The sequence below is a fragment of the Lutra lutra genome, chromosome 3, assembly GCF_902655055.1.
Source record: "Lutra lutra chromosome 3, mLutLut1.2, whole genome shotgun sequence".
NCBI classification, from domain to species: Eukaryota; Metazoa; Chordata; class Mammalia; order Carnivora; family Mustelidae; genus Lutra; species Lutra lutra.
In genome coordinates, this window is record NC_062280.1 from 96538244 (window position 1) to 96562643 (window position 24400).

The 24400-nt window shown below is 38.4% G+C and overlaps 2 protein-coding genes and 1 pseudogene across 4 annotated transcripts in view; 1 reads left to right on the forward strand and 2 right to left on the reverse strand.

Annotated features, from left to right (window-relative positions):
- R3HDM1 (R3H domain containing 1) overlaps positions 1 to 4460 on the reverse strand; it is a 206095-nt gene extending 201635 nt beyond the window's left edge. Inside the window, 1 exon segment of the mRNA XM_047722506.1 lies at positions 4286 to 4460. The gene's annotated coding sequence lies outside the window, so the exon portion shown is untranslated.
- Positions 4461 to 5157: 697 nt separating this feature from the next.
- Positions 5158 to 24400, forward strand: part of ZRANB3 (zinc finger RANBP2-type containing 3) — a 329435-nt gene continuing 310192 nt past the window's right edge. Inside the window, exon 1 of one of the 3 annotated variants that reach the window (XM_047722507.1) lies at positions 5158 to 5405. The gene's annotated coding sequence lies outside the window, so the exon portion shown is untranslated. Of the gene's footprint in view, positions 5406 to 6450; positions 6557 to 24400 lie in introns of those variants that run through there. The other 2 variants (XM_047722509.1, XM_047722508.1) reach the window with 2 other exon arrangements.
- Positions 12953 to 13052, reverse strand: LOC125096585 (uncharacterized; annotated as a pseudogene).

A 24400-nucleotide genomic window follows, 5' to 3' on the forward strand; every position in this document is an offset into this window, starting at 1 on the left:
GCAAAAAGATACTATTTTTAAACATAGCAATTCTATAATAAGCATCTGTCCCAAGAGCACTTTAAAAACGAGGGCCTTGTGTTCATTTAAGTCCTTGCTTTGCATACATTTACAGTTTTATCCCCACAACATTAGACCTCTCTTTTGTAATTCCATAGCTTCTCTCTCTACTGAGAAACAAGGCATCAAGGTAAATCTGCAGTTAAACTTCCAACTCAGACTTTAAGGTGATATACCGGTTATGGAATTTCTTTCAAGCAGAAGAAACGTTAGTGAAGTTAACTGTACAACTAGCTCACAAAACTAATTTTTATGTCATTGATAAATATAAAGTTGGGAGAAGTCAAATCATAGTACTTTAAATAAACTCTTTGGCAAGACGATATCAAACTATGCCCTTCAAGAAGAAAGGTCAAGAATAAGAACATATGTAACTTACTTCCCATACTTAATTTCTTTTTGAGAGAAAGTACTTTTAAGGAGTTATAGATGAAAACACTAGTCAAGCAGGCAATAAGAATAATCATTTAAACATGCTATATGGTTTAGTATTTATGAAATAAGAAGGCACAAGAGAAGTGGGCTTACATGTATAAGGTTTTTTTGTTTGTTTGTTTGTTTTTTGTTTTTGTTTTTTTCTTTAAAGTTACAAATCTACAATTCAGGAGACAAAGAGAAAAACAAAGATCTTAAGTACAGGCTTTCAAAACCACGGGGGAAAAATTTAAGTTAATGGGCACATGTAGAGACTAAGAAGGTAAGAAGAGGTAAAAACTTCCAGGATAAAATCTGAGAAAAAACCAAACTTTTGGAAAATAAGACACAGAACTAGATTCTAGCCAGGATTAAATAACTCATCTCTTGTTTCAACCATCACCCAATGACTAATTGAATTAAATTCTGGAAAAGATACACATGCTTACATCTTAACAGGTACAAAAAAATTTGCTTAATTTATATAACGTATCCTTATTTGGAAAGCAAAGTTAACTTAATAAAATTTTGTTTGATTTTATGATTTTATTCTTTGCACATGTCTGTATTACTAATAAACATTATGAGACTTCACAGGATCATATGTAAGACTATTTTACCTTTCTAAGAAAATACTCTATTATGCTAAGACAAAACTGACAGGCTCCTTACGTATCTTAGTTATCTTAAATTATAAATAATAAGTTATCATCAATGCATAGAGGTATGACTACAAAGAAATAGAGTCTATGATTTGGAGCTACAAGAGCCATTTGAAAAACAGACTGCTATTTGTAGCCACAACTCTTTGACACACAGACTGTCAGAGTATTTACAATAGATCATGGAAGTATTAATAGTCAAGTTTTCTAATTCAAATAGCAACAATGTATTATAAACCCATCAAGTCTTAAGTGCTTATTATTGTAACATTTTCAAGAAGGGAGAAAATAAAACCTTTATCAACTCTCAGTGTTTCTCTGTTTCTGCAGAATTAAAAATTAACATTAATTTAAATGTGTATAATTAAGTATGCTAAAGTGCCAGTACTAAAAAAATCTCTTTTATTACTTGGAAAGGCCCGGCACTGCATTTTTTCTGCATAATTTTTTAAAAAGTTTATTTCAATTTTATAAAATATTCTGCTGCTGCCACTTAACGCTCCCCAAAAGAGCATTCAATTGTACTGGGTTCATTCACCATTCAACATAAGGTACAGCTGCCTTGAACCCTGGCCAGGCCTTACTGTCAGTAGACTTGGTAATAAAACTTTTCATGTTAAACTTTAATTTGTCTATCAGGACAAACTCAAAAGACACTATTATGTGTGAAGACCAATACATTTTCCAAAGTGCCGGAAAAGAGAAAGGAACAGTGTGTCTGGGATGTTGTTTCATAGAAAAGAAAAACTCAAGTACTGATATATACTGAGAATTAAAAACAGCAACAAAACTGCAGTCAGCCTATGGCCATAATGAATTCAAATGACTCACTTAATCTTAACTCTGTATTAAAGAGTTGCCTGTCAGTAGCCTGATAGCACAGTGAATTATGGATTGCAAACAATCTAAACCTTGAAACACCTATCAGCTAAGTAAAATTCAAAAGATTTTATAATAATTTATCATTAAAACAATTTACTACATCCTTTTATTCCAAATAATTCATCTGAAATATATTCTAAACATAGGGATTTTAACACAAAAATTAAAAAACCTTCTATAAAATCAACAACTCTTCAGTATCTGATTTCCAGTTTGTCACATACCTTTTACTTTGAAAATGGCTAGTGGCAAAGTGCAAGAATTTAAGTCCCTATATAAATGAAAACTCCCATAGTACTCCTCTACCATAAAAGAGCAAGTTCTGAGGCTGCAACATGTGCATGTAAAGAAACTCATTCTCTTAAGATGCATTAAGTTAATATTTAATAATGCATACTATGCATTAAACACAACAGTAGGAGCTTTATACATTTCATCTCTAATCCTCACAACTCCAAGTGTTAAGTGCTATCATCCCAATTTTATACCTGAGACTGAGGCTCACAGAAGGTCCACAGCTAATAAGACAATGTAAAAGCCTCCTATTCATCAGCCTTTTCTGTATATAAAGTATATGAGATCTGAAAGTATCAATTCTATATCAATTAACCAACAAGTTTTAGAAAATGCTGATACATGAAAAAAAAATATATGCATACATATACATACATATATACCAGTGCTTTGTAGGGAGCTGAGCAAATTTACCTTTCAGGGTTATGTTTCTTTTTTTTTAGCACACATTGACATTTCTTCCAGATCCTGAATCTAGGATCTATGTAATTCTGTATGCAAGTGTATGAATTGTGGAAATATGTAAGATCATTAAGGCAACGGGGTCTCCTTAGACCCTGAAGAAATGGTCTAACACATAGGCAAATTGATTATTTCTTCAGAACCCAAGTTTACACTGGTAACAAGTTAAGCCTCAGAAGTAGGCCTAAAATTTTACCTTTGATATGGTCATGTTTACTACAAATTACAGAATCCATTATTTAAGGACATACTCGTGCCAAAACAAAACAAAACAAAAACAAAACCCCAAAACCAACCCCACAAGGTGTGAAAAGATGAGCACCTAATCACTGTGTGAGGAAAAAACATTCGTTCTCAAATATGCCAGATTTTATTAAGTTGATGTATGTCCAGCTACTCTAGGTACACTGGTAACCAACTATATTAAATATTACATAGATCTTACTCTTTCAAATATTACAACTCGGTTAGCTTCCAGTTAGACTTTAACCACCTTTTAATTACTCAAAAGTTCTTCTCATCAATGACATCTAAGCTAATAGCAAACGGTTTCTTCAGAATTACAATTATGCAAACTACAACCATGGATACTTAGATCTATACACATCTATTTCCTGGGACATCATATTAGAAAAATCATCTGCTATTTACTAAGCCTTACTTTTACTTAACTTGCTATCCAGGACAATTACACACGGGACAAGACAGCCTCAACAATTTGTTCCTACATAAAAGCAAGCTCAAAAAGAGAAGCACTCTCCTCTGCACCTAGTAACAAAAAAGAGAACCAAAAAACTTCAAAAACACAGGTTTGAGCCTAAGGCTCAACCATAAGATGTGTAAATCTGACCCCTGGGGTCGGTGGTACTGACAGTCATTCAACTTTCTTTTCAATAATCCCATTGTGCTTTTTCTGGTACAACAGGCAAGATATGCCTACATTTCACCAACGGGTCGGAACGCCTTATTTCCTTTCTAAAAATTCTCCCGGTGCAAGGCGGGGGGCCGAGGCGTGGGGTGGGCCAGGGAGCCCGAGGCACCGGCGCCAGCCACCCGAGAGAGGAGAACCATGCACGGAACCCGCTCCTGGCAGGCCTGCTGTGCCTGGTTCCCGAGTCCCTGGGGCTGCAAAGGCAGCAAGCAGCAGCCATGGCAGGGACTCGGGAACCTTTCCCCTGCCTCCTCCGCTAGGCCTCGAGGGGTTTGCTTTTCACAAGGCCCCCGGGTGGGGGCGGTGGGTACAAGGTAGTGGATGCAGCTGCAGCCGCTGCGGCGGGCCAGGCGAGCAGGGCTCCCTCGGAAGCCGACCTCCCGGCAGGCTGGCAGCAGCAGCACCTCGGCGGGGGCCTGGCTGGAGCGCCGATGGTTCGGCGGAGAAGGCCACCTTCTAATACACATCTTTCCCCTGCCTGCCTCCTTCTCCGTTAGCGCTACCGGTTGGCGGGCGGGGGAGGGGAGCGAGGCGCGTTATTCCCGGGGAGCTGGAGGGGGGAGGGGAGGGCATCTCTTACCCGCGTTACTGAGGAGGAGGAGGAGGAGGAGGCGGCTGGAGCGCGGCGCGGCGGGGCGACGGCGGGGCTGGGTGGGTGCAAGTAAGAGTCTTACGAAAGGGAATTAACCCCATCACCAGCCCGGACACCGGCTCCAGCGGCAGCCGCGGCTGGCAAAATCCCGCCCCTTCCCACCACGCACTAGCCCCGCCTCTTCGTTCTCTTTGAGGGACAGTCCACAAATCATAGGTTATACATTCTCCGAGTGACATGAGGATCATCCAATCATACCTGAAAAAACTGCCTTCTCTCCACCCCTTTATCTCCTCCTGGGCCGCGGCAGAGCCGTGCCAAGTCTTCCTCCACCCTCAAGGGAAAAAGAACCAATCGGTGATAAGTAACCGCCCTTGAACGACGCAAAGGACAACCAATGGCAAAACTAACAGGACAGCCATTTTGCCCACTTGTAAAAAAGGCACCTTTTCCCACGAGTTGGGAACCTGAGGTGGAGGAGTTCTGTGGAGTTTTTAATGACCTGGAAATGTTGGAAAGACAGCCATACTTCTTCAGGGATTACTTAGAGCTTTCTTGGAGCTAATGAACATTTTTATTCAACATGTGGGGGGAAGTGAGGAATGCTGCTTAAGGGCTTGGCTCCTCCCTTTAGCGGTAACGCGGGTTCTAAGCCGAACACCTGGTTTCTCCTGCTTCAGTGGGGGGGAAGGCGGGGTTATTGCTCGGTTCGGCCTGCAGGGGACTACATTTCCCAATCTGCTTTGCCCCAGCCTCTGTCCTTGCCTGCTTTTCCTTCCTGTGGGGCCTGACGGGAATTGTAGTTCCTGGGAGATACCCATGGCACTTTGTTGGCCAATGAGAGGGAACAGACTTAAATGATTTGGAGTTTGGTGCGGGGAACCGGTTGCTAGTGAGTGGCGAATCCTTTTCGACACCCTAACAGAAGACGGAGGCATAAGAGAGGGGTAGTCAGAGAAGAGTTTTCTCAGAACGCCGTAGGGGTTTTAGATTGCTGCTATTTGAACTCTGTTACTTTCAGAGTGTCCCGTTGAAGTCACTTCCGCCTTGGGGCGGACGCAAGCCAAATCTGTGGCGGGAGTTGGAGATTCGGCAGCGAATACACCAGGTGTGGTTTTTGGAGTGGCGGGGCGGGCAAGTCAGTTTCGAGAGAGAGAGAGAGAGAGTCGAACGGCATGTAATTGTGTTTTAAGAAAGAGTGGGTGAAATGGGATGGCGGTAGTTCCTAAGTCCAGAATGCCATTCTCCACCCCTAGTCTTCAACCCGAGAGTCCCATTTTTATCGTTTGACTTGCTCACTATTAGATTGCACCCATGTATTCATGGAAGCTGCCTTTACTGTTTTTAGCCGCTTTGGTCCTTGGAGTATGGCTTCAGGTTATCTGTTTGACTAAAAATAGGCTTAGAAGTTCTGAAATAACAACTCCCTCGTATACAAACACACTATTAAAGACTGGTTGGAAGGAGATAAGCTACGGAAGGATACAGGATTAGTACTCAAAAATGGTCCATAACCATTTCTTTTTTACCCCCCCCCCCCCCGTAAAGCATCAGTGTTGTGGGACCAACAGTCAAAGAATTATCTTTCTTTATTAATTTTTTATTTTAACTAAAGTTTTTCAACATATAGTATTAGTTTCAGGTGTACGATATAGCTCTTGTTTTCTTAATGCAGTTGGGATTTTCAGTATAATTTTGCAGTGTAGTTTTCTATAGATATTTATTTTTTTGTTTTTGTTGTGTCCTGAGTTCTTCAAGTTAAGGAATAGTAAATATGGCCATCATTTTATTGAGTGTTCCTCAGCCAGGAATGATATTAAGTGCTTTAAGTACATTGTTTTTTGGGGGGAGGGCAATCTGCGAGTATTGTTATGTGACATTTAGTTGAAGAAATTGGTGTTCAAGTGACCTTCGTGAAGACTTTAAGGTCTTGATCAGTTAATTTGGGAGCTGAGATTCATATCCAAATCTGTCTTATTTCTGATCTCTTAATCACTACTTATCTTGCCTCTCAAATATTTATTAATTCCCCAATATGTGCTATAGACACATAAGGAGAGAGAAATGTAAAATTCCATTCTAGAAATCTGGAACAAATGGTGGCAGTCACTAATTTTGATGTATCCTCTGTCATTTGAATAGTATGTACTCATTGTATTTAAAAACAAGAAAAATATGAAAAAGGGGGTCATCTGTAATACTGTTATCCAGAGATAATACCATTAAATTTGGGTGAATATCCTTACAAACCTATTACAGGTATAGACATTTGCATGAATGCTATCATACTACCTTTTTGTGAACTTTTTTTAAAAAATTCAACAATGGGCTGTGGATATGACTGGATATATGTTAATATCATTTTAAAATTCACATTTTTGATTGCTGTCTGGTATTCGTTGTAACATAATCAAGTCCTACTCGATGGATATTTACATTTTATTTAATGAACTTTATTTGATTGTGGTAAAAAACATAAAATTTACAGTCTTAACCATTTTTAAGTGTATAGTACAGTAGTGTCAAGTGTATGTACTTTGTCATTAAACAGATATATGGGACTTTTTCATCTTGTAAAACTGAAACTGTACTTTTTGTACAACTCCTCTTTTTCCCCTCCCACAGCCCTTGGCATCTACCATTCTACTTTTTTTTAAGAGTTCGCACACTTGAGGTATCTTGTATTGGTGGACTCATGCAGTATTGGTCCTTCTTTGACTGGCTTATTTGACTTACCATTGTACCCTCAAGGTTCAACAGTGTTGTAGCATATGACTGGATTTCCTTTTTCAAAGCTGAATAATATTCCTGTGTGTGTGTGTGTGTGTGTGTGTGTGTGTGTATTATATTTTATTTACCCATTCCTCTGCCAATAGACATTTAGATTGCTTCTACCTCTTAGCTATTGTGAATAATGCTGCACTCAACATGGGTGTGCACATAAGTCTTCAAGATCCTGTTTTCATTTCTTTTGGATATATGCCCAGAAGTGGGATTGTTGGGTTAGTTATTAACTTTTAAAAAGAATGCTCTTATGAACAAATCTTTATATGCTTATTTGATTATCCTGTAAATCTGACTTTTTAGAATTAGGTTATTTAACCACAATTACTTTATAATTCCTGAATTGCTCTTCAGAAAGGTTGTGCCCATTTTCTTTCTTACTAACAGTGTTTGTGAGCACCCACTTCCCGTCTTTTATTCCATCCAATCTGATTGCAAAAGTGATTCTTCATTATTTTGTTTGTAATTGAATTCTGTTGATGTTGAGGATTTTTTATATGTGTAGTGTCCATTGTTTAATCTCTTTTAAGTAGCTTGTTATTGGTTATGATAATCCCTTAATAATTTTAAAGGAATTACTTCTTAGGTTTTTTAACGTAAGCCTTGACTCTCATTTTGAAATTTGTCTTTTTAACTTTTAATGCTGTTTTTCCATGAAATAATTCTAATTATTTTAAATTGAAATCTTTTGAAATCTTTTTCTTTTAAAGTTTCTAGTTTATTTGTGATACTTAGAAAAAGCATTTGTGATGCTTATAAGTTAGATAATAAAAATATGTATATATAATTTAAAATTTATTCTTACATTTAATTTTACAATTTATACATACTTGATTTTGCTTGGACTCTGTTTTGTTTTTTCTTTTTCTTTTTTCTCCATTGTTCTGTCTTTGACTGGAACTCTACACATTATCTTAATTTCTCTAACTTTAAGCTATGTTTTGATATCAAGTAGGTAAAGTGTGGTTCCACTCTTCTTTTTAGGTATTTTCTTATTGTTCCCATATTTTCTTGTATTTTTTTAGGTGGATTTTGGTACCATTCTGCCAAATTAAAAGTGCATCTTGGTACATCTATATTTTAATAAAGTATAAGTTTAATATTTATATAGATACTGAATGCTGCTTAGGGACAAGTATTTAATTTCATATTAGTAATACAGAATTTTTCAGATACAGTCAAGACTCAATGGGGCTCTCTGCTTTGTGAAAACATTTTTATATTGCAGAATTAGATCAAAAAGTTTATAGTTTAAGAGCATTTCCAATTTTTTAAAAATTATATGATCACTTTTTATTACAAAGGGGCTTGCATTTTACATGTTGTTTCCAGTAGAAGCTGATGACTTCTGCATGCTTATTTTTTAAAAAAGATTTTATTTATGTATTTATTTGAAAGAGAGAGAGGGAGAAAACATTAGATGGGGCTAGGGGTGGGGGTGGAGGGTGGGAAGAGGGAGACGCAGACTCCTTCCTGAACAGTTAACCTCATGCGGGGCTTGATCCTAGGACTCAGGATCATAAACTGAGTCAAAGGCAGACACTTAGCCACTGAGGTGCCCCTTCTGCATGCTTGTTATAATAACTATCCCTCTGTACGTCATAGCCTTCTCTGAGTACTTCAAACTTAACATGTCCCCTAAGCCTGTTCTTCTCATTTGTTTATTTGGTCAAGAAATATTTGTTGAGCACCTACTAAGAGAAGTACTGGCTAATAATCAAGAAAATGGGCTCCAGGCTGTCTAGGTTTGATTCTGGGTTCTGCCATGTACTTGTTGGGTGACCTTGTGCAGATTAATTAACAATCTGTCCCTTTAGTTTTCTTATCTATAAAATTGAGATAAGAGAACACCTACCTCACAGGTTATTGTGAGGATTAAATGACTTCCTACACATAAAACACAAAGTAGTGCCTGGCATATAGTAAATGTGTAGTAGTTCTGTAAATATTGTTTATTGACCTGGCTGATGCTGGCATGCTGAAGTAAAATGGTAAACAAGACAGTTAGTGGTCCTTGATTTTATGAAGACATTCGAATAGGAGGGAAAGACAAAATTCAAGTAAATAGATAAAAGGAATTGCTAATTATAATAAGTGCTTTAAGGAAACCAGCTGATATTAAGGATAATGTCAGGGAGTCCATTTGGGAGCTATTGCAGTATTCCAGTAGAGCAGTGATAGCTTGGGATGGCAATGGACCTGGAAAGAAATGGATGCATTTGAGATATGCCTTAGAAATAATTAGTAATGAATGGATTTAATTTGGTGGCTAAAGGAAAGGGAGAAATCAAGAGTGAACCCACGTCGCTGGTTTGAGTAACTTGCGTGGTTGTACTATTACTGAGAGATTGCACAGGGAGCACACGAGTTTGGTAGAGAAATAAGACTTTGGTTTTGGACATTTAGGCTAGAAGTGTCTGTGAGACCTCCAAAATGTCAGGTAGGTATTTTCTTGTTATTCCCATATTTTCTTGTATTTTTTTCTTCAGGATTTTTCCTGAAGTCATCAGGATGACTTCATCAGTCATTTGAAGTCATCAGCTTCTACTGGAAACAACATATATAGGTGTCTTTTTTTTTTTTTTTTAAAGATTTTATTTATTTATCTGACAGATAGAGATCACAAGCAGACAGAGAGGCAGGCAGAGAGAGAGAGGGAAGCAGGCTCCCTGCTGAGCAGAGAGCCCGATGCGGGACTCGATCCCAGGACCCCGAGATCATAACCTGAGCGGAAGGCAGCGGCTTAACCCACTGAGCCACCCAGGCGCCCCTATAGGTGTCTTAAGTGAAGAAATTATAAATTGTATTACCTTGGCTATTTGTGGTATACTTCTAAAAGATTGTCCCCATCCTCACATCTGTTTTTCCATATTTGACAAGGTAATTTTTGTAAACTAATGGCCTCTTTAAAGTCTAAGAAAGGCCCCAAGTTTCTTACAGGATAAAGTCCAGTTTTCATATGGCAAATGAGAATCTCCCTGACCTAGCCTATTATTACTTCTTCACCACTTGTCACAAGAATAGTATTTTTTAGCTATACTAAACTGCTTAGGATTTTCTGAAACTTAGTGCTTTTGCAAATAATGCTTCTTTCTCTCTGGAATATCCTTATCTTGATTGTTCATCTGCAAACTCTGCTCTTCCTTTAAGTTTCAACTGATGAGTTTCATCAGTATTTAATTTAAATAGGGGTGCCTGGATGGCTCAGTTGGTTAGTTGTCTGATACTTTATTTCGACTCAGGTCATTATCTGTGTTCTGGGATCAAGCCCCATGTGGTGCTCTGCACCCATTCTGCTTGGGATTCTCTTTCCTTCTTCTTCTGCCCCTCCCCCGTGTGCCCATGCCCACTCGCTGTCAAATAAAAAAATAACTTAATATGAGGCCTCTTATATATCAAGCATTTTTTTTCTCATAAGTGAAGCCTTCTTTGATTGCTTGCTACCTTACACAGAGCAAACACTTCCAATATTATATAGTATTCCTACATATACTTATTTCATAGCTCTTATTACATTGTGTTCCAATTATTTGTTTATAACTCTTATTTCTGCCCTAGATCGTGCTAAGATATGAGGCTGCAATGGTGCAAATTCATTTTCGTATACATGGTATTTTCTGCAATGCCTGGTATATAATGGGTGCTCAAAAAGTATTTGTTGAATGAGTGATTTTTAGAGGCAGTGTTGTATAATGGCAAAAATTCAGACTTAAAATTTGAACAATCACAGTTTCAGGTTTAATATAACCAGCTGCCAACTGATAAGAAATTATTTCACATCAGTTTTCCTGAACCTCAATTTTCTTGACCTTAATGTGAGGATAATAATACTTTGTGAGTTGTTTTGAGAATTACAAGAGATTTTAAAAATTGTCCTCACGGAGGGGTCACTTAATAAGTGGGAGGTATTTTATCATTATTTTGAAAACTGTTGTTTATAGAATGAAAGGTTCTAGTGTCCTTGCTTTTAGAGTAATTAGATATTAGATATGGCGGTTCTTAAAGTCCCATAAATGATTTTTTTAATAATTCTGTAATTCTGTAATTTACTGAAATTAACCCATTATCATTTTAGGAAATTCAGTTTTATTGACAAAAAAAAGTGATTTCCATTTACTTAATTTAGGTTGTAGCTTAACTGACAACTTTTAAATAAAGCTACATCAGTTATAAACATAAAGAGAATGTATGATATTATCAAAGCATTGAGTGTGTTAACATGTAACATAGGTACATTTTCAAGCCTACATTTTCAAGCCTTGATCAGATCTGAAGGGTTCCTGTGATTGAATATCTGACATTGTACATAATCACTTGAAAATACTTGAGTGGATAAGTAGACCTCTTCATTGACTACCTTTTGAAACTTATAACGATAAACTTTGTTTGTGTGTGTGTGTGTGAATTTGTGGTTTCTGGAATCCGTGTACTTTAAAACAGAGCTGTCCAGTAGACCTCCATATTAACCACTTGCATGAACTGGGACTTTTTCAAGCCAAATTTGTATCTCCAATAAGGAACTTGGAATTATTTATGTTATTACGTGGTTACTTAGCTAGTTGGTAGAGGTATTTACTCAGGTTCCTGGCTTCTAGTCCTTTTCCCTTGCCTCTGTCCACCTGCCTGCTATTATTAGTGTGATGGGAGGAGAGGAGAAGTGAGTAATCATATGTTTTATCATAGCTCCTCCAAGATTTGTTAAGGCATTTCATTGTCACAGCATTTACTCGTTGTATCTATGTAGCCAAATTGCTGTCCTACTTGGAACCATTTCCACTGATCAGTTTGTTTGACTAGGATGAATTTAAGAAATTTAGTTATCTGGATTAACTGAATTTGATCTTAAATTCAACAGAAGATTTGTTTGATATTCTGTAGTAGGAAGAATTTTCCATATGTAGACATCCTTTCTATCTTTGAACTCTCTAGGGTGTTTTAATAATCTAATATCCTAATAGGGAGCCTTAATTTGTATTCAATATACAACCCTCTCTCTAATCTTAATCATTTTATAAACTGCATTCCCAATTTCCCTGCTATAAGTGGAATTTGATTTACTGTCTTTTTATCTACTTAGGGTGATTTCTGCATTTGAATGTATAGCCCAATTGACATAACATGCTAGTTTCTTAGTTCCTAGACTGCTGTGTCTCCTGTGAATTTGATTTCCACTTAAGTTCAGCCATGCACTCCTATGGTCCTACTTTATACTTACACATCTCTATGAACTACTCTACCTCCAAACTCTCTAATCATGGTACCCCTGTCCTTTGAAACTTCAAAGTAACAAATAATACTGAGTGCTTGGTGCCAGGCACTGCTCTAGGTGCATGGAATACACCAGGAAACAAAAGAGATAAGAATTTCTGTCCTTTTGGAGTTTATACACTAGTGGTGAAAGACCAACTAAAATTCTACACGAGGAAACTAAATCATATAGTGTCTCACAAAGTGATAAGTGCTGTCAAAGAAAATGTAGGGTAAGGAAGAGATAATAAGGAGTTGCAATTCTTGTTGGTTTTTTGTTTTTAAAATTTTAAACTTTTTTTTTTTTTAAAGATTTTATTTACTTACTTGACAGAGATCACAAGTAGGCAGAGAGGCAGGCAGAGAGAGAGGAGGGGAAGCAGGCTCCCTGCTGAGCAGAGAGTGGGATGCCGGGCTGGATCCCAGGACCCTGGGATCGTGACCTGAGCAGAAGACAGAGGCTTTAACCCATTGAGCCATCTAGGCGCCCCTAAAATTTTAAACTTTTATTCTGAAGTAGTTTAAGACATACGAAAAGTCACAAGAATAGTGCCAAGAACTTCCATATGCCCTTGACCCAGAATCACATATTGTTGCCACATTTACTTTAAAGTTCTTTCTCTGAAAAATATGTAACACTTCCTGAATTTGTGTGTCATCGTTGTGCATAGGCCATGCTAATCTCTGTATAGTTCCAATTTTAGTATATGTGCTGCTGAAGCAAGTGCAAAAGTTGAAATTTTAAACAAGATAGTCAAGTTTTCATTGAAAATTTGACATTTCAGAAAAGACTTTGAAGGAATCAAGAGAAGTAGCCATGCAGATAATTGGGGGAAGAGTGGTACAAGCAGGTGGACCAGCTAGTGCAGAGTCCAAAGCAGGAACACGTAAGGACATCATTGTGACAGAGAAGAAAAAGTGAGAAGGGATGGTAATAGAAGTGGGAGCAGATTGTAGAAGGGCTTATAAACCATTAATAGAGCTTTTATCTGAGTAAAACTGGAAACTGCTGAGGAGTTCTGGGGAATGTTAGGATCAGACTTACCTTTTTAAAATATCTCAGTGACTGCTACATTGAGAGGAGAATATAGGGAGGGAAGTAGAGGCTGAGATACCAGATTCTTGCAGAAATTCAGACTAGCAGTGATAGTGGCTCAGATCGGGTGAGTGGATTTAGAGGTAGTAGGAAATGGTGGGATTCTGGGTATATTTTGAATGTAACAGGAGTTGCTAATGTATCGGATATACAGAATGAGAGAGAACTGAGGGGAGTGAAGGAATTGGTATGGCCAACCGGAAGGATGAGATGGGGAAGATTGTGGATGGAATAGGGTTTGAGAGAAAGATCTAGAGTTCAGTTTTAGTTGTGTTAAGTTTGAGATGCCCATTAGACTGCAAGGTAGAGATGTTTGGTTAAGTATTTGAGTCTGAAGTTCAGGAGAGGCTGATCTCTCTCTATAAATGTGGGAGTCATTGGCATAGAGGTAATATTTAAAGCCATGATAATAATGATATCTCTAAAGGATAGAACAGAAGTTACTAACAACTGAGCCCTGGTACACTCTAATCTTAAGTGGGCAGGGAGATGAGGAAGAACCAGCACAAGTGTAGACAGAACAGGAATGACTGTTGAAGTAGGATAGAAACTGTGGGGATGTGGTATTCTAGAATCTAAATGAAACACATGGTTTAATGAGGAAGGAACAATTTACTGATAGGTCCAGTAAAATGAAGACTAAGAATTCCTACCTGCTCTCTGCCTTTTACTCCAAATTAGGCCCTTTGTATATCCTTTTCATCTGGTTATTGTGTACTCTGTATGTCTCAGCTTTGATGTATATATCTCTTAGAAAGCTTTCCAGGGGCGCCTGGGTGGCTCAGTGGGTTAAAGCCTCTGCCTTCGGCTCGGGTCATGATCTCAGGGTCCTGGGATTGAGCCCAGCAGAGAGCCTGCTTCCCTCTCTCTCTCTCTCTCTGCGCCTGCCTCTCTGCCTATTTGTGATCTCTGTCTGTTAAATAAACAAAATCTTAAAAAAAAAGAAAGAAAGAAAGAAAGAAAGCTTTCCAAATCTCCAGATTTGGAAACTGAATTTCTGTTACATGCTTCCTTAACAGTTGGTACTTTCCCTGTAGTATTTCTTCAAAACTACATCTATTTTTTTTAAATTATTATGTTTGCAGAGGCTAGTGTAGTGTCTGCTCCATATCAATACCCAAATATATTTTTGCTGAATGCATGAAAGAATGAAATTTAGGAATAAAATTCATTAGATAATTACTTATTTTTTAATAAAAGTTCTTTTCAGGACAAATATTTTGACTGTTTAAAATAGATATTTTAACTGTGATTTAGCTCTGAAGCAGAGGTGGTGCATTCCTGTGTTGAAAAGGAAGCAAAGATCCAGATATATGATTTAGCTGTCACTGGCTACATGATCTTAGAATATTATCTTTGTAGACATCATTCTTCCGCACTTTGAGATCCATTGCTATGTGTTTTCCCATTTTTTTAAATTAAACTTTTTATTTTGAGATCATTGTGAATTCATATAGTGTTGTGAGAGATAATGAAAAGAGATCCTGCATATGCTTTACCCGGTTTTCCTCAATGGCAACATCTTAAAAAACTATAATACACGATCACAACCTGGAGATTGATGTAATTAAGATAGAGAACAGTTGCATCCCACAGAGATATCTCCTGTTGCCTTTTAATAGCAACCATCCCTTCTGTCCCTCTCTACCTTCACCCCTGGCAACCCCAGGTGGCCCTGTTAGTTTGTTTGATTTTTGCTTGTGTTTTAATTCTTCGGATGAAGATTTGCTTCTTTTTAGGCTTCGTCGCCATACAAGCTTACATTTGAATCTGGCTTTCTCACCCACTATGTCATAATTTCCTCATTAGTGAAGAAAAATCAGTACTTGCTTCATAAAATTCTTAGAGGATTAAATGAGACAGTATGTGTTTAAGTTCTTGGCGCAGAGAAGACACTATTATATGATAGGCACTCCAAAAATATCAGTTTTTTCTCCACCTTCAGAACTAATACCTACTTTTGCCGATGTTCATGTTGTTTCAGTGACATGTCATATAATCTCAAGAGTTTATTTGTATTATAATCAGTTCCAATCTATTAACAGGGTTATCACTTCTTTGTTTTAGGTCTTGTTTAATTTTACTAAATATCTCTTAAAAATTTTTCTATTTACAGTTCAAATTTCTTTTTATTAGGTTTATTTCTAAAATTTCAATTTTTTAAAGAACATTTATTTATTTGACAGAGATCACAAGTAAGCAGAGAGGCAGGCAGAGAGAGAGAGAGGGAAGCAGGCTCCCTGCTGAGCAGAGAACCTGATGTGGGGCTCGATCCCAGGACCCTGGGATCATGACCTGAGCTGAAGGCAGAGGCTTTAACTCACTAAGCCACCCACGTGACCCTAAAATTTGAATTTTTGATGCTCTTGAGAATCAAAAAAATTGAGAATAAAAAAAAATTAAATTTTTTTCCTGCTTTTTGCCTATATAGAGGAACACAGTTGACTCTGTATATTGATTATGTATTCATTAATCTTACTAAATTTGCTTATAAACCTATTAGTTATGTATAAATTGTTTTTATCCTGTGTACATAATCCTGCTATATCATCTGTTATATTTTAAGTTTTTTATTTTATATTTTTAACTGAGGTAGAGTTGACACACACATAATGTTACCTTGATTTTGGGCATACAGTATAATGATTTGTTAAGTCTATACATTATGCTATGCTCACCACCAGTGTAGCTGCCACCTGTCATCATGCAACTTTAATTATAATACCGTTGACTATATTCCTTATGCTATATCTTTTCCCTATGACTTACTTGTTCCATAACTAGAAACTTGTATCTCCCACTCTCCTTCACCCATTTTGCTCACGCATCCGTCCCACTTTCGCCACTATATCCATAGCTGTGCTCTATTTATGGGCCTGTTTTTGCTCTTTGTTTGCTTTTTGTTTACTCATTTGTTTTGTTTTTTAGATTCCACATATAAGTGAAATCATATAGTATTTGTCTTTTTTTGTCTGACTTATTTCATTTAGTGTAATACCCTTTTGGTCTATCCATGTTATTGCAAATGGCAAGATATCATCCTTTTTTATGGCTGAATAATAGTCCATTGTAGGTATACCCCAACTTGTTTATTCATTTATTTAATGAGGGACACTTGGGTTTCTTCCTTTGGCTATTGTAAGTAATGATGCAGTAAACATAGGGTGCATATATCTTTTTTTTTTTTAATATTTTATTTATTTATTTGCCAGAGAAAGAGAGAGAGATCACAAGTAGTCAGAGAGGCAGACAGAGAGAAAGGGGGGAAGCAGGCTCCCTGCTGAGCAGAGAGCCCCATGTGGGGCTCGATCCCAGGACCCTGAGATCATGACCTGAGCCGAAGGTAGAGGCCTAACCCACTGAGCTACCCAGGTGCCCCTGCATATATCTTTTTGAGTTAGTGTTTTTGTTTTCTTTGGGAAAATACCCACTAGAGGAATTGCTGGATCATAGGGTAATTCTATTTTTAGTTTTTTGAGGAACCTTCATACTGTTTCTCACAGTGGCTGCAGCAGTTGCAATAGTGTGTGAGGGTTCCTTTTTCTCCACATCCTTGCCACTGATTGTTATTTCTTATTTTTTTAATTCTAGGTATTCTGACAAGGTTAAGGTGATAACTCATTGTAGTTTTGATCTGCATTTCCCTGATGATTAGTGATGTTGGGCATCTTTTCATGTGTCTGTTGCCCATCTGTATGTTTTCTTTAGAAAAATATCTATTCAGATCCTCTGCCCATTTTTATCAGATTTATTTGTTCTTTACGGTGTTGTATACGTTCTTTATATATTTTGGTTATTAATGCCTTACCATATATATTATTTGCAGATATCTTTTCCCATTCATTAGGTTGCCTTTTCATTTTGTGAATGGTTTCCTTCCCTTTTTATTTTGTTACAGTCCCAATATTTTATTTTTGCTTTTGTTTCTCTGGCCTGAGGAGACATATCTAGAAAAATGTTGCAAAAACAAAGTCGAAGAAATTACTGCCCATATTTTCTTCTAGGAGTGTTATGGTTTCATGTCTCACATTTAGGTCTTTAATTAATTTTGAGTTTATTTCTGTGTATGATGTGAGAAAGGGGTCCAGTTTCATTATTTTGCATGTAGCTATCTAGAAGTCCCAGCACCATTTATTGAAGAGTCTGTCTTTTCCTTATTATATATTGTCGCCTCTTTTGTCATACATTAGTTGACCATAAAAGCATGGATTTATTTCTGGACTATCTTTTCTGTTCTGATGATCTATGTGTCTTGGTTTTTTTGCCAGTACTATACTGTTTGGATTACTGTAGCTTTGTAGTATATCTTGAAATCTGGGATGGTCATACCTTTTTCTTTCTCATGATTGCTTTGGCTGTTCAGGGTCTTTGTGGTTCCATACAAGTTTTAGGGTTATTTGTTGTAATTCTGTGAAAAATGCCATTGCATTAGGGATTGTATTGAATCTGTAGATTGCTTGGGATAGTTAGCACATTTTAACAATATTCTTCCAGGGCATGAGCATGGAGTGTCTTTCTGTTTGTTTGTGTTGTATTTAATTTTCAGAGTAAGTCTTTGATCTTTGTAGTTAAGTTTATTTCTAGGTATTTTATTCTTTTTACTGGGATTGTAAATGGATTTGTTTTTTTAATTTTTCTTTCTGCTCCTTTGTTATTAGTGTATAGAAATGCAACTGATGTATGTGTATTAATTTTGTATCCTTCAACTTTACGGAATTCATGTATTACTATTAATAGTTTAATGTGGAGTCTTTAAAGTTTTCTTTTTACTTGAAAGATTTTATTTATTAGAGAGAGAGAGAGAGAGCGTGTGCGCATGGGCTTGGGGAAGAGCAGAGGGAAAGGAAGAAGGACAAGCAGACTCCCTGCTGAGTTCTGACCCCCCCCCCCCCCCCCATTGCAATACTCAGTCCCAGGACCTGAGATGATGACCTGAGCTGAAGTCAAACGCTTAACCGACTGAGCCACCCACATACCCCTGGAGTCTTTAGAATTTTCTATCAGGTCATCTACAAAGAGTGACAGATTAATTTCTTCCTTAGTAATCAGGATACCTTTTATTTCTTTTTCTTGTGTGATTGCTCTGGCTAGAATTTCCAGTATTATGTTGAATAAAAGTGGAGAGAGTAGACATGCTTGTCTTGTTTCTGATCTTGAAGGTAAAGCTCTTTGTTTTTCACTGCTGAGTATGATTTTAGCTGTGGATTTTTCATATATGTTTATTATGTTTAGGTATGTTCCCTATAAATCTAATTTGATAGTTTTTGTCATGAACAGATGGTGAATTTTGTCAAATGCTTTTTCTGCATCTATTGAGATGATCAAGTGATTTTTATCCTTAATTTTGTTGATTGTGACATATCATGTTAACTGATTTGCTAATATTGAACGATTATTATGTTCCTGGAATAAACCCACTTGATTGTGATGACTTATCCTTTTAATGTATTGTTTTGAATATGGCTTGCTAATATTTTGTTGAAGACTTTTGCATCTGTGTTTGATTTTATTTTTTGGTAAGTCTAGCCAAAGGTTTTCCAATTTTGTTTACCTTTTCTAAGAACCAGTTCTTAGTTTCATTGATATTTTCTGGTTTTTGTTTGTTTGTTTGTTTGTTTTGATTTTGGTCTCTGTTTCATTTATTTCTATTCTGATCTTTATTAATTCCTTTCTTCTACTAACTGTAAGCTTTTGTTAGTTCTTCTTCTTCTAGTTCCTTTAGTTGTAAGGTTAGATTGTTTCTTTGAGATTTATATTGTTTCTTGAGGTAGACCTATATCCCTAAAAATTTCCCCCCTTGAACTGTTTTTTCTGTGTCCCGAAGACTTTGAACCATTGTGTTTTCATTTTCATTTGTCTCCATGTATTTTTTAATTTCATCTTTGGTTTCTTTGGTGACCATTGGAGTGTCTGAGCTTCTACCTATTTGTGTTTTTTCCAATTTTTCTTGTGATTAATTTCTAGTTTCATACTGTTGTGGTCAGAAAAGGTGCATGATATGATTTCAGTCTTCTTAAATTTATTGAGACTTGTTTTGTGGCCTGAAATGTGATCTGTCCTGGAGAATGATCCCTGTTCACTTGAAAACAATGTGTATTTTGCTGTTTGGGGTCAGGTGTTCTATATATAGCTGTTAAGTCCTTCTAGTCTAATATGTCATTCAAATATGGGTGTTTCCTTATTGGTTTTCTGCTTGGATGAACTACCCATTGATAGGTAACTGAGGTGTTAAGGTATCCTACTATTATGGTATTACTGTCCATTCTCCCTTTATCCATATTAATTTTACATGATGTGTTTTGGTGCTCCATCATGGGTGTATAGATGTTTATAATTGTTATATCCCCTTTTGAATTGTCCCCTTTATCATTATGTAGTGTCCTTTTTTTCCTCTCATTATATTCTTAATTTTATAGTCTGTTTTGTCTGATATAAGTATTGCTCCCTGGCTTTTTTCTCACTTTGTTTGCATGGAATATCTTTTTCCTTCCTTTAACTTTCATTTTCTGTGTATTTTTAGGTCTGAAAGGAGTCTCTCTCTCTCTCTTTTAAGATTTTTATTTATTCATTGGACAGCTCAAGCAGGGGGAGTGGGAGAGGGAGAAGTAGGCTCACTGCAGGGAGCTCTATCCTAGGATTCTGGGATCTTGAGCTGAGTGGAAGGCAGATGTTTAACCAGCTGAGCCACCCAGGGGTCCCTCAAGGGAGTCTCTTATAAGCAGTATATGGATGGGTCTCTCTCTCTCTCTCTTTTTTTAAATTTTCCACCCTCCTCTTGTCTTTTGATTATATCATTTAGTCTATTTACATTTAAAGTAATTATTTTTTTTTAAGATTTTATTTATTCATTTGACAGAGATCACAAGTAGGCAGAAAGGCAGGCAGAGAGAGAAGGGAAGCAGGCTCCCTGCCACGCAGAGAGCCCGATGCGGGGCTCGATCCCAGGAGTCTGGGATCATGACCTGAGCTGAAGGCAGAGGCGTTAACCCACTGAGCCACCCAGGCGCCCCCATTTTAAGTAATTATTGATAGACATGTGTCTATTGCTATTTTGTTAATTATTTTTAGTTGTTTTTGTAGGTCTTCTCTGTCCTTTTTTCTTCTCTTGCTCTCTTTCCTAGTGATTATTTTCTGTGGTATTACACTTGGCTTTCTTTCTCTTTATTTTTTGTGTATTTATTATAGGTGTTGTGTTTGTGGTTACCATGAGGTTCATATATAGTATTCTAATTATCTGGCAGTCTGTATTAAGTTGATGGTCACTTGGGGCGCCTGGATGGCTCAGTGGGTTAAGCCTCTGCATTCAGCTCAGGTCGTGATCCCAGGGTCCTGGGATCGAACCCCGCATCGGGCTCTCTGCACAGCGGGGAGCCTGCTTCCCTTCCTCTCTCTCTTCCTGCCTCTCTGCCTACTTGTGATCTCTGTCAAATAAATAAATAAAATCTTTAAAAAAAAAAAAGTTGATGGTCACTTAGGCTTGAATGCATTGGAAGTTCTAAAAGAACTTCTTTTTACTCATCCCTTCCTTGCTTTATTTATATGATCTCATATTTTACTTTTTTTTTGAGAAAGAGAGCGATGGAACGTGTGTGTGCATAAGTGGCGGGAGAGGGCAGAGGGAGAGGGGGAAAGAAAATTTTAAGTGGGCTGCGCAACCATCTTGACCAATTGTGGGGCTTGATGTCACAAGCTGGAGATCATAACCTGGGCCAAAATCAAGAGTTGGATGCTTAACAGACTGAACCACCCAGGTGCCATTTATTTTTTATATTTTTATTTGTAATTTTCTTTTAATTATGAACTTTTCTTTTCCACTTAAAGAATTCCCTTTAAGATTTCTTTTAAGGATGGTTTAGTGGTGATGTATTCCCAACTTTTGTTTATCAGGGGATTCTATCTCTACCTCAATTCTGAATGATAATCCTCCTGGATAGACTATTTTTGGTTGTAGGTTTTTTTCCTTTGACCATTCTGAATATATCATGCTACTCATTTCTGGTCTTTAAAGGTTCTGCTGAGAAATCGGCTGACAGCCTTATAGTGTTTCCCCTGTATGTAACTTACTTCTTACTGATTTTAAAATTCTCTCTTTGGGGCGCCTGGGTGGCTCAGTGGGTTGAGCCGCTGCCTTTGGCTCAGGTCATGATCCCAGGTCCTGGGATCGAACCCCGCATCGGGCTTTCTGCTCAGCGGGGAGCCTGCTTCCTCCTCTCTCTCTGCCTGCCTCTCTGCCTACTTGTGATTTCTCTCTGTCAAATAAATAAATAAAATCTTTAAAAAAAAAATTCTCTCTTTATCTTTAAACTTTGACATTTTGATTATTATATGTTCTAGTGTGCACCTTCTTGGGCTATCTTTTCTGGAACTCTCTATGCTTAGCGAACCTGGTTGTCTGTTCCTTCCCAGGTTAGGGAAGTTTACGTCTATTATTTTTCTAAAATAAGTTTTCTGCCTTTTTCTTTCTTCTTCTTCTGAGACCCTTATAATGTGATTGTTCATTTGGTCTTATCTAAGAGCACCTTTAGCTTATCCTCATTTATTAAAATTAATGTGTTTTGTTTTTGTGGTTTGCTTCATCTCAGGTATTTTCTAAACCCTGTCTTTCAGATCATTGATCTGTTCTTCTGCATCCTCTAGTGTATTGTTGATTCCCTCTAGTGTAATTTTTATTTCACTTAATTGTATTCCTCAACTCTCTCTCTCTCTCTTTTTTTAAGATTTTATTTATTTATTTGACAGAGAGAGAGAGATCACAAGTAGGCAAAGAGGCTGGCAGAGAGAGAGGGGAGGAAGCAGGCTCCCTGCGGAGCAGAGAGCCTGATGTGGGGCTCAATCCCAGGACCCCGGGACCATGACCTCAGCTGAAGGCAGAGGCTTTAACCCACTGAGCCACCCAGGCGCCCCATCCTCAACTCTCTTTTTTTTATATTTTCTCTTTGTTGAAATTCTCATTAAGTATTTCCACTCTTCTATGAGATAAACATTTTTGTGATCATTACTTTAAACTTTTATCAAGCATATTGCTTATCTTTGTTTCATTTAGTTCTTTTTCTGAGGTTTTTGTCTTGTTTCATTTGGAGCATATTCCTCTCTCTCCTCATTTTGTTTGACTTTTGCTCAATTGTTTCGTGAATGAGATGGAACAGCTGATTCTCTGAAATTTGAAGGAATGGTCTAATATATGGTTGTTGCCTGGTGACTTTGGCTGGCTGGCTGGAGCTGTGTCTGGGGTGGGCTGGGGGCTCCTGGGACACTCTGTACTTGTGCTAACCCTATATGATGACCTGAGCTAAAGTGGGCATACGCTGGGGTGGTCTTAGGGCTCTTCGTGCAGGGGGCACTCTGGCAGGACAGCTAAAGTTGAAATGCATGCTATCCAGTGTGTCCTGGGACTCTGTGCAGAGGGTGCCTTGGTAGGGCAGCTAAAGCTGAAGTGGGTATGGGCCAGTGCAATCCCTGGATTCTCTGCACAAAGGGCACCCTGGCAGGGTAGCTGAAGTTGAAATGGGTGGAAACCAGGGTGTCCCAGGGCTTGCTGCGTAGAGGGTGTCCTGATGGGGCAGCTGGAGCTGGAGCTGAGGCAGGGTGCAGGCCAGGGTGTCCCTTGTGCTACATGCAGAGGCATCTTGGCCAGATAGCTATAGCTGAAGTGTGCATGGGCTGGGGCATTTCCCAGGGCTCTCCATGTACAGGGTGCTCTGGGAGGACAGTTGAAACTGTGGGTACAAGAAATGGGTATGAGCAAGGATGTCTTGGGATGTGCAGCACAGGGGATTCCCTGCTGGGGTGACTGGAGCTGAGACTGGTGGAGGCTGGAATGTTCTGGTGTGCTCATGCAGGGGGTGCCCTGGCAAGGTGGCTGGAAACTTTGTGGGGCAGGGACAGTGGTGTCTTGCGGCATTCCATATAAAGGGTGCCCTTGGCAGGTAGCTGAAACTGATGTGGACATGGGCTGGGGATTCCTGGGGCGCTCACATGGGCAGCTGGAGCCTACACAGGGGTGAACCGGGAGGTCCTGGAGCACTCTGTACCAGGGCTGCCTTAGCAAGCTGTCTGGAGCTAGAGTGGTGTGGGCCTGGTGTATTCTGGGGTGCTTTGGTCCTGTATCAACGTGGCAGTATGGCTGGAGTTGTAAGCTAGTGCTGTCCAGGAGTGTCCTTGTGTGTGCTGCTCTGGGGCTGTTTCTGTGGGATGGTTGGGCCTGGTGTGGGCTTCGGGCCCATGGCTTACTGAAGGAATAAGCTACATAGGGCACCCAGACCCTACTCCTGTGTACACTATGGAAGTGGATACAGAACGTAAACTGTGATGCTTTCTAGCTCCTCCACCCTGCAGAGAGTTCCAGCAGCTCCATCAAACAGATGGAGATCTATGGTTGGATACTGGATATTTGACAGACTAGCTTCTCTTTCAAACCCTGACATTTTCTTCTGTGCCCAGGGCATCCAGAGCTGGTATGGGCCAGAGACCCAGTGGTCACTAATGTGGTAGGCTGGCTATTAACACCTGGACCCTATACTTTTAGGGTAGAGGATGTATGTATATGTGGGGTTTGCCAGCCTCTCATACTTGGAGAGAGTTCCAGCAGCTCCTCTCACCATTCAGCAGGGTTTTAGAGCTGGTTCCTTTATGTTGCAGTTGCCCTTTTAAACTGTGGCTTTTTTTTCCCCCTCTGCCCCAGGGTAGAAGACTCTCTGTGTCTCCCAGTCTTATCCCTTCACACTGCAGATTGCAGCATCAGAAGTGAGGTTTCTTTTGTTATATCTTGTCTTCATCTCTCTTGCCGTTCTTTGTGTGGTCTATCTTTTTGTTGTATAGAAGTTGTTCAGTCAGCCCTCAGTTCTTCAGGAGGAATTATTCTGTAGTAAATAGGTGGAGAATTGGTATGGAGGAGGGGAGTTTTCAGCCTCTTCCTACCTTGCTGTCTTGGACTGGAACCAAATTTTAACTTTTTTTCTCTTCTTTGTCCTTTCCCT